At 34.2% G+C, this 12,334-nt stretch overlaps 1 protein-coding gene across 7 annotated transcripts in view; it reads right to left on the bottom strand.

Annotated features, from left to right (window-relative positions):
- FUT8 (fucosyltransferase 8) overlaps positions 1–12,334 on the bottom strand; it is a 391,770-nt gene that overhangs the window by 265,845 nt on the left and 113,591 nt on the right. The window contains exon 2 of one of the 7 annotated variants that reach the window (XM_047736706.1): positions 8,038–8,090. The exons of the other annotated variants lie outside the window; for them this stretch is intronic. The gene's annotated coding sequence lies outside the window, so the exon portion shown is untranslated. The remainder of the gene's footprint in view (positions 1–8,037; positions 8,091–12,334) is intronic. 7 annotated transcript variants of the gene reach the window in all.

Genomic DNA, 12,334 nt, shown 5'->3' with positions numbered 1-12,334 from the left:
AGAGACAAAGATATAAATTCAGTAAGGTACAGGTAACAGGAATTACCGGAATAATGTACCAGAAAGGAGGGGTTATGCAGAAAAAAACTCTAGACATCTAGGTAGGGGTCCACTTGAGTCTTACTTAATATTGATCTACATACACTTAGAGTGAAATTCCACAAGGCCAGGCAAAAAACAACTGCTGAGGAGCTAAAACAAACAAACAAACAAAAACAATGCAAGGTTCAAACGGGGTTGGAGACCTTGGAGGTTCTATCCAAACAGAGTAAAGAAAGACTTGTATACTCCAGGCAGTAAGTAGAGACCAAAGCATGGATAAAAATCAGTCCTAGAATAAAGACTACTATCTAATGATCCCAAAAGAACTTAAAAACAAACATTGAAGGAACAACCAGGTCCTCAATTTAACATCTGTAACCAGATGACTAGCCAAATGGAAAACCTCATTATTCACAGGGCATCCGGTAAAGCACTCAGAAAGATTCTGCCTCAGCAGTAGGGCAATTAGATTAAATGGTCCCACTTAACAAAGATTAAAAGTAATACCTGAAAGGACCAAACACTTTCCAAGTAACCTCAATACATTCCAGAAAAAGTTTCAAGAACACACAGAGGAATACAAAAATATCTGCACCCAACAAGGTAAAATTTACAATGTCTTCTTTTACATGCCTGACAAGCATCAACTGATTTCCAAGCAGGTTTAAAAAAAAAAAAAAAAAAAAAAAAAACGTACGAAAAAGAAAATACAGCCATGAGTAGAAATATCAATCAAAATCAGCCTAGACACGACACTGTTGATAAGATTAGGAAACCAGGACATTAAAAGTTGTTATAAATCCCATATGTTCTAGAAGCTAGAAAAAAGGTTGACTACATTTTCAGTAAAGACAGATAAAAAGATTCAACCCCGAACATCTAAAAATGACAACTAGAATGTTGGAGATGCTCTACCTGACACTCAGTGAATAAGATTTTCTACTCTGATGGATTCAGGGCTCTATTCCTGGTATTGTATGTGAGCTATGAGTATTGTATTGTTCCTTCAATTCCTTTTGAGTGGTTCTTCCTAGCCTCAAGTAGTTCCCTCACAGGCATGCACTGATGAGTACTCAACTGAATTCTTGAAAGGAACCTCACTGATTAGTACTCAACTAAATTCTTGAAAATTCTCTTGCAGCTCTGTCTTCTCTGATATTCTGCCCTGTGAACTCTAGCTACTTTACCTCCTCATAGCCTCCCAGCTCCTTCCCTTCAACTCAGGAAGATCTCTAGGTTCCTCTTGGGTTCTGTTGACCTGCTCCATGATTAGAAACTCTCTCCAGGCTAGCACATTCTTAAGTCTCACTTAATTTATTTTCTATCACTCAGGGATCGAAGCCTTTTGCTGCCTGATGGCAAATGTCTTAGAAACTGTTGTTTCATATCTTTTCTCCAGGTGGGTAAAAGTGGAAGTATACTACTCCCTGTTGGTCCATCTTGGGTGGAAGCACTATCTATCAGTTAGATTAATTTTGTGACAGCACTGAATGCTGACATTTTCAAAAAATTAGATATATTCAATTACCATCACTTATACATTAGTAAGTTATTCTAAAGCATATGATAAATGCATAACACATGGCAGAAAAGAATAATAACCATGAAAATGAAATAGGCAAATAGCAGCTGAGCGCAAAGAATAAACAGGACCCAGTAATAAAAAATAGCAAAAAGCTATTTGTTGGATGCATATTTAACAGCCAATGCAATTAATCTAGAGAGTAAGGTTTTCTACCTAAAAATGAGGAAAGATTACCTATGGTATGTTGCTGCAGCTCCAGGTGGTCAAGATCAAAAGCAAATGGTAGGTAATTCCCAAGCTGCTTAGCAAGAGGCTTTTGATGTAAGCAAGAGATGAAACCCACACACCCAATAGGCCTGAGGCTGGCTCTTAACTTTCCTGTGTTTCACTGTAAGATCCTTAGTAATCCAAGCTTGCCTACACACTAGCTAAAATGGCTTTTGATGAGGCCACTTCAGAACTTGATATAGTGAATGACGCCTCATCCAAAGACAGCAGCTCCCTCATCATGCAGTTGTTCAGAGACAACCTAACATTATGGACATCAGACAGTGCAGAAGAATATGATGCTACAGAAGGAGCAGAAAACTAAGTGCATACAGGATGTCATCCTTCTCCCCCCCAAGAAACCTTTTTACACATCTCCATTTCTTATTCCATTTGAATTTCCTACAGCAAAGAAACCCATTCATGTGTATAGAATCACATGTTTATAGTCTTTTCACACTGTAGCTTTGGGAAAACCCCATTCCTTGATTTGTGTTTGCCTTGGCCTTCCTGGTGTGTAGTTAGTGCTGTAGAAAAGTATTAATAGCTTCATTTTGTATAAACACTAGTAACTTCTAAACACTTATGTAGAGGACTAAAAACATATCTGACATTTAAGTAAGCTGAACCAGTTCTGTAAGTAATTGGGTTTTGTATTACCGTGAAGATATGAAAATGTAGTTAATTATCATTTAAAGAGTATTCTGCAAAACTTAATTTCTATTTTCCCTCCCTTACTTTTTTTTAAGGGTTTCCCTTCAGTAAGCAACTTTCCATGATCTTAATGGATTCCTTTCTGGTAGAAATCCAGAATTATGAGATTAAATGGAAAAGCATTTGACATTTCTGGGCTGGATATCACAAAGTGAAATGCCTCCTGTATCCTGTATGTGATGGAGGTCTTGTATGTCTATGACAACAGAAGTTTCCTTACTCACTCTTCATTTGCTGCTATTTAAGTTGACAACTTCCCTTCCTAACAAAAATTTACTTACACCTCCTGCCTTGCTTGGTAGCTTTGGTACTCACTTCACTATGTATCAGAAGTAGTATGCTGCCACTAGAATGCAAGCATTGTTTTGGGCAAGTTAAAGTGCATGTCATTGCTTAATACACTAGAAAGGGAAAATAAAGGACACAAGTCCACACCTAAACCTTGAGTACTTTTCCATGCAGATTTGTCCACATGTGAGAGGGTGTCCTGTTTGTCTAATATTATTATTTAGAGAGTTGGACCACTATTGTGTGGTCATTGACTATAGTCCCCAAATAGCCTTATGAAATGTTATGCCTTATTTAACAGCACAGTAACATACAATATATATATAGTAACAGCACAGTAACATACTATATATATATATATATATATATATATATATATATATAAAGAGATCCTTTTTATAGTTATTATTAACTAGTCTGAAATCAGAAGGCAAAATACTAAAATTTCCATCAGTTATAATACCACCATTCCTTTTAAATTCCCATGGTAGTTTGAATTTCTAAATATTTTTCAACTTGCCTTACACTACACCTGTGGCTGTTTTCCCCAACCCATCTCACAAGATTGTACACACCACATGAGCCAAGACTATGTGTATTCACTTTTATATCCTTTAGTGGTTTCTAACACACTGCCATCTTGACACTCATCAGCATTTAACATTTTCTGCTCATCAATATACCTTTTACCCATCTCACAAGGATATTGCAAGGATCAAAAGAGTAATATTTGTGACAGTACTTTACAAATAAAAATGTTTTACAGATGTCAGGTGAATTTTATTTCATTATCTATCGTTATCCTAAATCTTAGCTGGCAAAGTAGTAGAAGGCTCTGTGGAATGAAAACAGAACTGGCCCTCATGATTAGCATGAGTTTGATGGTGGCTCCACACTCTCCTTTACTCTGTTCCCTTTTCTACTGGTCCACTTAATCATGGCAGGAGTCATCATCCCAACAGCATCCCAGCCCCCATATCATCTGGCATTTTTATGGTTTCCAGCACCACCTCCAGTTCTAGCTCCCAGGCTACAGTTCATAGTGACTGGCCTATTCGCTACAGTCTTCTATCTGGTCCTTCCCTTACTGGATAAGATACAGAGAAAAAAAAAATCAACAAAGCAGAGGCTTATGACCTAACATTATCTCTGTAATGCTGAATAAAAAATCACTTATGCCTTTTTTTAAAATGCTAGTATAAATATGTAACATTGCCTTAGCTGCACATTAAGTAGGATATGAGGAGCTCAGGATGCCATGACTTTCAAGCTTATCATGACTTTCAAGAACACATTCTGGCACTGAGCAAAGATTCTTAAAATAGAGATGAAGAAGAGTCTTTGAATCTAGCCCCAGCTCTGAACATCAATTTACTACATGATTTTGGATGTAACATATCACTTGCTTAGACTTCTGGTCATTCTTCTACAAATGAAAGAACTGAAAAAAATTGTTGAAGTCTCTTGCAGCTCTAAAATTCTGGGAGTAAAAGCCTAAAACTACACCTTCTAGGAGCCATCAAAATTCTTCAGCTTATATCCAATTCACCTTTATGCCTTACTACTAAACACGCCCTCTTCCCCAACAACATTCTAAATAATTCATCTTGACAAGACAGTATTTGAGTAACCAGTTCTGGAAGAAACTGTTTTCTTTAATCTCTTGCTTAAAAAATTTCTTTCCAGTACAAAAACTAATTTTTGCTTCATTATTACAAAACAGAGATGTTTTCCTCTCTTTACCATCAAACAGACAGTGATTACAACTCCCTAATTTACTGGAAACTGAACAAAGTTCAGTAATAAACTCACATAAAATTTACTTTCCAAAACCAGTACTAGACACCTTCAGTCCTACTACATTAAAAATAAAAAAATTGTCTTAAATTTTAGTATAGCTCTATATTACAGACCAGTTGCAAGATACAAAGAGTTTTTGTATGTGCCACATTCCCCTATGTTTAATATTTTGCATTACTATGGAACACTTGTCACAATTAATGAAAAAAATATTAATATATTTTACTAATAAAACTCCATACTTTATTCAAATAAATATATTAAATATAAAAAAATTCAAAGCAAACTCTTAAAATGAGCAATGAAAACATAACACAATGAAAGCCACACAGTAAATAGAACACACAGTAAATATAATAAATAATTGCCAGAGCTAAAAATCTAGCATATCGGTGTCAATAATAAATGCAAAGAGTTTAACTCCTCTATCAAAAGAAAAAAAATTTTTAGATTGGCTCATGAAGTAAAACCCAATAGTATATTATACAAGGAATACCTAAAAACAAAGTCATTAAGAAACATTAAAAGGAAAAAGATATGAGCAAAGAAAGGAATAATGGGCAAATACATAAAAAAGAAAACAGAGGTTATGATCTTAATAACTGACAAGGCAGAATTCAGGCCCAAAAAACACCTAGCAAGACAAAGTAGGGCTTTTTCTATGCTAAAGGACAAATTAACAATGAGGAAGATAAATCAATTATGTATACTTTTGTACCAAATAACCCTGTTACAAGCTTTAGAAAACAAAAATCTAGAATAGCTGTAGGAAAAAATTAATAGAAACAGAGTAATAGTAGCTGAAACTATAGAAGACCAAAGCCAAATAATCAGTAAGGTAAATTATTGTAACATATTGAACTTACTACATTGAATTTTGTATTTTGATAGAGAAAACAATCTCTTTTCATGGGGACATGGACTATTCACAAAAACTAATCATATGTAAGGTCATACAGAAAATTTAAGTTCACAATACTAAAAATACCACAACTTATGTTTTCTTTTTTTTTTTTTTAAAGATTTTATTTATTTATTTGACAGAGAGAGATCACAAGTAGACAGAGAGGCAGGCAGAGAGAGAGAGAGAGGGAAGCAGGCTCCCTGCTGAGCAGAGAGCCCGATGCGGGACTCGATCCCAGGACCCTGAGATCATGACCTGAGCCGAAGGCAGCGGCTTAACCCACTGAGCCACCCAGGCGCCCACAACTTATGTTTTCTGATCACAGTGCAATAAGACTACAAATGAAAAATAACAAAAAGCCCTTACTCCTGCAGGTTAAAAAAGTGTTATCTTAAACTTTTGAATGAAATGGAAAAAAACAAAATTGTATAATACAGAAAAAAGATCAGTTCCAAATGGATTAGAGACTAAAATATAAAAATTAAAACCATGAAAGTCCTGTAAGAAAACAGAAATGATTTCAAGTATAACCCAGGAATGAGAAGTCAATCTAGCAGTGATTCAAAACTAAAATCAGAAGATAAAATTTTTAACTGATATATTCAACAAAACCTATTTTTTAAAGTATGAATGGCCAACACCCCCCCACAAAACTATAAGTAATGGCAAAAAACAAACTGTGAGAAAATATGTAGCTACTAACCACTACTGTACACTTGAATTGTGGCCAGTCCAAACTCAGAGGTGCTCTAAGTATGAAATGCACCCAAGATTTTGAAGACTTGGTACAAAGAGGAAAACAAAATACCTCATTTATAATTTTTATATTGATTACATGCCAATGATAATACTCATTTTGAGTGCTGAAATGGTAGTATTTTAAATTTATGTGGTAACATCTGGATAAATAGTTAAGTTAATCATAGTGAATTAAAACTATATTTTAATTTTTTAATGTGCAATTTAAGTTTTCTAGTAGCCACATGTGGCTCACATTTGCCTTCCTATCTGTAAAAATGTATGAAGAGGATCTCTATGTATACATTGCTTTCTAGGATATACTGTTGTGAATAAAAGCAGAGTACAGAACAAATATGAGGTATGCCAGCTTCTAAGGAAAAAAAATAAATATAGTCTTATTTTTTAAAAAACCAAAATACTGAAAATACCAAAATTAATAAAAATAGTTACTTGTAAAAGGCAAGGAAGGGAAAGGGGCTAGGAGGCAGGAGATACAGGTAAAAACAATAATTATCTAAGGACATATAATTAAATAGTTTTGATTTTTGCATTAAATGAATGTTTTACACATTCAAGAATAAATTTAAATCAAAAGGAGAAACAAAAACCCCAAAACAAATCATCTTAAACTTATACTGTGTTAGTAAAATAACTACACACAAAAACGATTTAAAAATGACTCTGAAAGACAGCACTCTGGCAATAGCATATATTGGTAGAATATATTCTAAACAGAAAAAGAACTACTAAAGAAAGCTTGAAGTTCAGTTTTATGATTTTTGATAATAGTAATTCTAGTGTTATTTGTGAACAATTTTTTTGTATGGTATAGAATAAATCAAATAGATAAATCTGTTACTAGGAACTAAGATATTAGTATGGTGGGGAAAACAAAATATTCATAAAATGAAAAAAATTAAGACAAAATAGACTCTCTGTTAAATTTGAATTGATACATGGATTTTTTTTTTTAAAAACTATATATTTCTTAGTTTTGTCCAATAAGAAATCTTAGAAGCAATGATGCCCCTGAAAAATGAACCTAGCACCCAGGTCATGGTATCTAAATCTTGTTCTCATATGCAAAGCAGGGAATAAATAAAGAGCCTGGGACATCATTTTATGCCTGACGTAAAGAGTACAAAGCCCAATAAAGGCCCAGCAAAAAGACACACAGAACACACACATACACACACACGAACACACATAAGTAAACTTGAAGGGGCTCCCACTGGTCAAATTTGAACATCAAATCAAAAGCCATAAATAACTGTAAATACATAAAAATCAATGAGACTCTTGATTAAAAACAAGTAGAAGGGCGCCTGGGTGGCTCAGTGGGTTGGGCTGCTGCCTTCGGCTCAGGTCATGATCTCAGGGTCCTGGGATCGAGTCCCGCATCGGGCTCTCTGCTCAGCGGGGAGCCTGCTTCCCTCTCTCTCTCTCTGCCTGCCTCTCTGCCTACTTGTGATCTCTGTCTGTCAAATAAATAAATAAAATCTTAAAAAAAAAAAAAAAACAAGTAGAAGAGGAGGGAAATTCCATGTCCTATATAATAGAATATGTTTGTCCAGACCAAATCCTCCTGCAGATAACAATTATAAAACTTGAAAAAGTACAAACAACAATAACTATCTAAAGGCACAGGAACATTGAACAGAAGCAGGCAGACTCTGGAGGGCAGTATATTCTTGGAACAAAAGAATGGCAGCAGTCAGTTTCCTAATTCCCACAGATACCTACAGTTTTTAATTACCATTTTTATCTCTTCTAGAATACCAGAGGAAGCTTTCAAAGCAACTGCCAACACTGGAAAGTGGGGGGAAAATCACAGAAAGAAGAGAGTCAGAGAGGTAAGTCATACATCCTACATGTAACTCTGCCCAAATCTTTGGCAGACCAACTGACCAATGAACTGTATATATCCAGGACACAGAACAGTTAATGACTGGGGGGGAAAAAAAGAAACCCACACTGACAACTCAATTGCCTCCTAAGATACAGAGTTTGTAGTATGAGTATAACCAAATTAATTGCCGGCTAACACAAAGGCATCAGCCCTTTTATAGAGGAATATAATGGAATTCCATAGCATTCATAACATAAAAGACCATAATCCAAATTTATTTAGCATACAAAGGTCAAGAAAATAAGACCAAACAACAAACAAACAAAAAAATATATAAATATCAACCTTACAAAATCAGATGTTGGTATAAATAAACAAAGATCTTAAAAGAGCTATTGTAATTATGCTCAATGAATAAAGGAAAATATGCTCATAAAGAAATAGAAACCACAGAAAAATAACCAAATAGAAATTCTAGAACAATAAAAGAGTATCTACAATAAAGAGAACATATTGGAAATGACATAAGAGTCAGTGAACCTAAAGTTAGATCAATAAAACTTAACTTTCCCAGAACTTCCTCATCTTAAAACTGCAAGTGTGTACCCTTTGACCAACATCTCACTTTCGCCATTCCCTAACCCCCAGTAACCACCATTCTATTGTGTCTAGGAGTTCAGCTTCATCAGATTCCACATAGGCAATTCAAGTACCTATACTGTATGAAATACAGTTGTCTTTCCCTGACTCATTTCACTTAGCATATAATGCCCTCAACATCCATCCATCTTGTCACAAATGAGAGGAAATCCTTCTTTCTCACAGCTGAACACTTCACTGCACTTGTATTATCTACCACATCCCCTCTCTCCATTCATCCACTAACAGGTGTCTTGGCTATTGTGAATAATGCTGCAAAGAACATGGGAGTGCAAGTATCTCTTCAAGATCTAATTTTCACTTTCCTGGATATATACCCAGAAGCAGGACTGCTGGATCATGTGGTAGCCCTATTTTTAACTTTTTGAGGAACCTCCATACTGTTTTCCATGGTGGGTGTACTAACTTACATTCCCACCAACGGTTCACAAGAGTTCCCTTTTCTCCACAGCCTTGCCAACACTTATTATCTCTTGTCTTTTTGGTAACAGCCATTCTAACAGGTGAAGGTTATATCTCATTGTGGTTTTGATTTGTATTTCCCTAGTGATTAGTAATGTCAAGCATCTCTTCATGTAACTAAGCCATTTGTATGTCTTCTATGGAAAAATGTCTATTAGGTTCCTTTGCCTATTTTATAACTGGATTAAAAAATTTTTGCTATTGAGTAGTTTAAGTTCTTCATATATTTTGGATATTAAACCCTTATTAAATATATGACTTAGAAATACTTTCTCCCATTCCATGGTTGAGGTAAGTTCCTCCTTCTACACTCAATTTGTTGACAGTTTTTATCTGATGAAAAGGATGTTGTGTTTTCTCAAATACTTTTAATGCATCTATTGAGATGATATGATCTTTATCTTTCATTCTATTAACTTGATGTATCACATTTATTGATTTGTATATGCCAAATCATCTCCACATCCCAGGGGTAAATCCACTTGATCATGGTTTATGATACTTATAATATATCCTAAATTTCATTTGCTATTTTGTTAAAGATTTTTACATCCATGTTCATCAGGAATACTAGTTTAATATTTCTTTACTTTGTAGTGTCACTGACTGGCTTTGGTATCAGGGTAATGCTCGCTTTGCAATATGAGTTTAGGAGTATTTCCTCCTCTTATGGCTTTTAATAAGAGTTTGAGAAAGATTGATATTAACTCTTTCTTAAACATCTGGCAGAATTCACCCAAAAATTCATCTAGGACAAGAGTTTTATTTATTGAGAGGTTTTTGATTACTGATTAAATCTCCTTACTAGTAATTGGGTCTGTTCAGATTTTCAATTTTCATGATTCAGTCTTGGTAAGTTGTATGTTTCTAGGAATTTATCCATTTCTCTAAGTTGTCCAATCTGTTGGCATATAATTGTTCATAACGATTTTATGATCCTTTGCATTTCCATGGTCTCAGTTATAACATCTCCTTTCATTTCTGATTTTGAATCCTCTCTTTTTTTCTTGCTGAGTTAGCTAAGGGTATGTCTATTTTATCTTTTCAAAGAAAACAGTTCTTAGTTTCACTGATCTTTTCTATTGTCTTTTTAGTCTCTATTTCAATTATTTCCACTCTGATCTTTAGAATTTCCTTTTCCCTACTAACTTTGAGTTTGTTTGTTCTTTTTTTTTTCCTAGTTCTTTGAGGCAAAGAGTCAGGTCATTTATTTGAGCTCTTCTTTCTTAATGAAGGTGTTCTTACTATTAACTTTCCTCTTAGAATTATTTTTACTATACCTCTTATGTTTTGGCATATTTCCATTTGCATTTGTTTCAAGGTAATTTTTTATTTGACTAGTTGTTCAGTAGTATGTTATGTCATCTTCACATACATGCATTTTCCAGTTTTCTTTTTGTAATGGATTTCTAGTTTCATACCATTGTGGTCAGAGAAGATGCTTAATATAGAAAAGCTATTTTGTATGACACAATAATAGTTGACAAATATTATATATTTGTCAAATTTCATAAAATATACCACACAAAGAATGAACTCTAATGTAAACTATGGACTTTATTTAGTAATAATGCAATAATTTGGTACATCAATTATAAAAATGTGTCATTCTAATATAAGATGTAAATAACACGGAGGGAACTGGGGAGTGGTGGGTATGAGAACTCTGTACTTTCTAATAAATTTTTCTGTAAACTTAAAAGTTCTCTAAAAAAATTAAATATATTTTTCAAAAGATGCTATAAGCAAAATCAAAAGACAGGTGAAAAACTGACAGAAAGTATATACAACATACATTACAGATAAAAATCTAATATCCCTAGTATAGAAAGAATTCTTAAAAACTGGATAGAGAAACTGGCAATAGATAATTCACAATAACACGTAACTGCCTTTAAACATACAGAAAATTTTTAACCTCACTCATTATGATGACATGCCACTTTTTACCTAATCCCCCCAAATTTTAAATATAATATTCTGCTGCCAAAACCACAGGAAAACAGGTACTCTCATAAATTGCTGGTGATAAGGTAAATTGGTACAATGCTAATGGAGAAAAATTTACAACAGCTAATAAAACTTATAGGGTATTTACCTTCTGACTTAGCAACTTTCACTTCTAGAAATTTACCCTAAAAAATCTCCAAAAGTATACAAACATGTATGCACAAAGTTATTCATTGCAGTATTGCTTTTAATTGCAAATTAATGGAAAAACATTATATGCAAAAAAAATCCTAAATTGGAGCTTGGTTGAATAACCTATTAACATCCATACAATCAAGTACTATGTAACTATACAAAGATGAAGATCAGTGACTTCCAGGATACATTAAGAGAGAAAAGTAAAGGGCAAAGAATATTTATTGTATGTAAACTTTTCAGTGTGAAGGGGAATTAATATTCATGGATCAAAATAAAATAAAATAAAGATTTAAACAAGAAAATTGTAAGATTGGTTACTAGCAAGGAGCGTATATCAGTATCTGTGACTGCTTTAACAAACTATCACAAACCTGGAAGCTTAAAAGAAATTTACTCTTAACAGTTCTGAAGGCCAGAAATCCAAAATCAGTTTCACTGAGCTGAAATTAAGGTGTCAATAGGGCCTCACTCCTTTAGGAGTCTCTAGGAAAGAATCTGTTCCTTGTCTCTTCCAGCCTCTGGTGGCTGCGAACATTCCTTGGCTTGTACTTACATCACTATAATCTCTACCTCTATGATCATACTGTCTTTTCCTCTTCTGTGTCAAGTCTCTCTGTTTCCCTCTTACAAAAATGTATGTGACTGTATGTAGGACCTACCCAGGGTAATGTCTCCATCTCAAAAGCCTTCCCTCAATTTAATGACATCTACAAAGATCCCATTTTCATATAAGATAACATTCACAAGTTCAAGAGATTAGTGTATGCATGTCTCATGCATGTCTTTTAGGAGGTCATTTTTGAGGGTATATTTATGAGTGGAAGAGATGGGGGAATGACATTTGAGAATAAATTTTCATATAGTTCGGACTCCTGTTAATGAACTCCTATAGTTCTCAACCATATGAATGTTTCACATACCCCCCAAAATACAT

This window comes from Lutra lutra, chromosome 7 (assembly GCF_902655055.1).
Source record: "Lutra lutra chromosome 7, mLutLut1.2, whole genome shotgun sequence".
Taxonomy (NCBI): domain Eukaryota; kingdom Metazoa; phylum Chordata; class Mammalia; order Carnivora; family Mustelidae; genus Lutra; species Lutra lutra.
The sequence above is the reverse complement of the archived record's forward strand: the minus strand, read 5'-3'. Positions and strand labels throughout refer to the sequence as shown.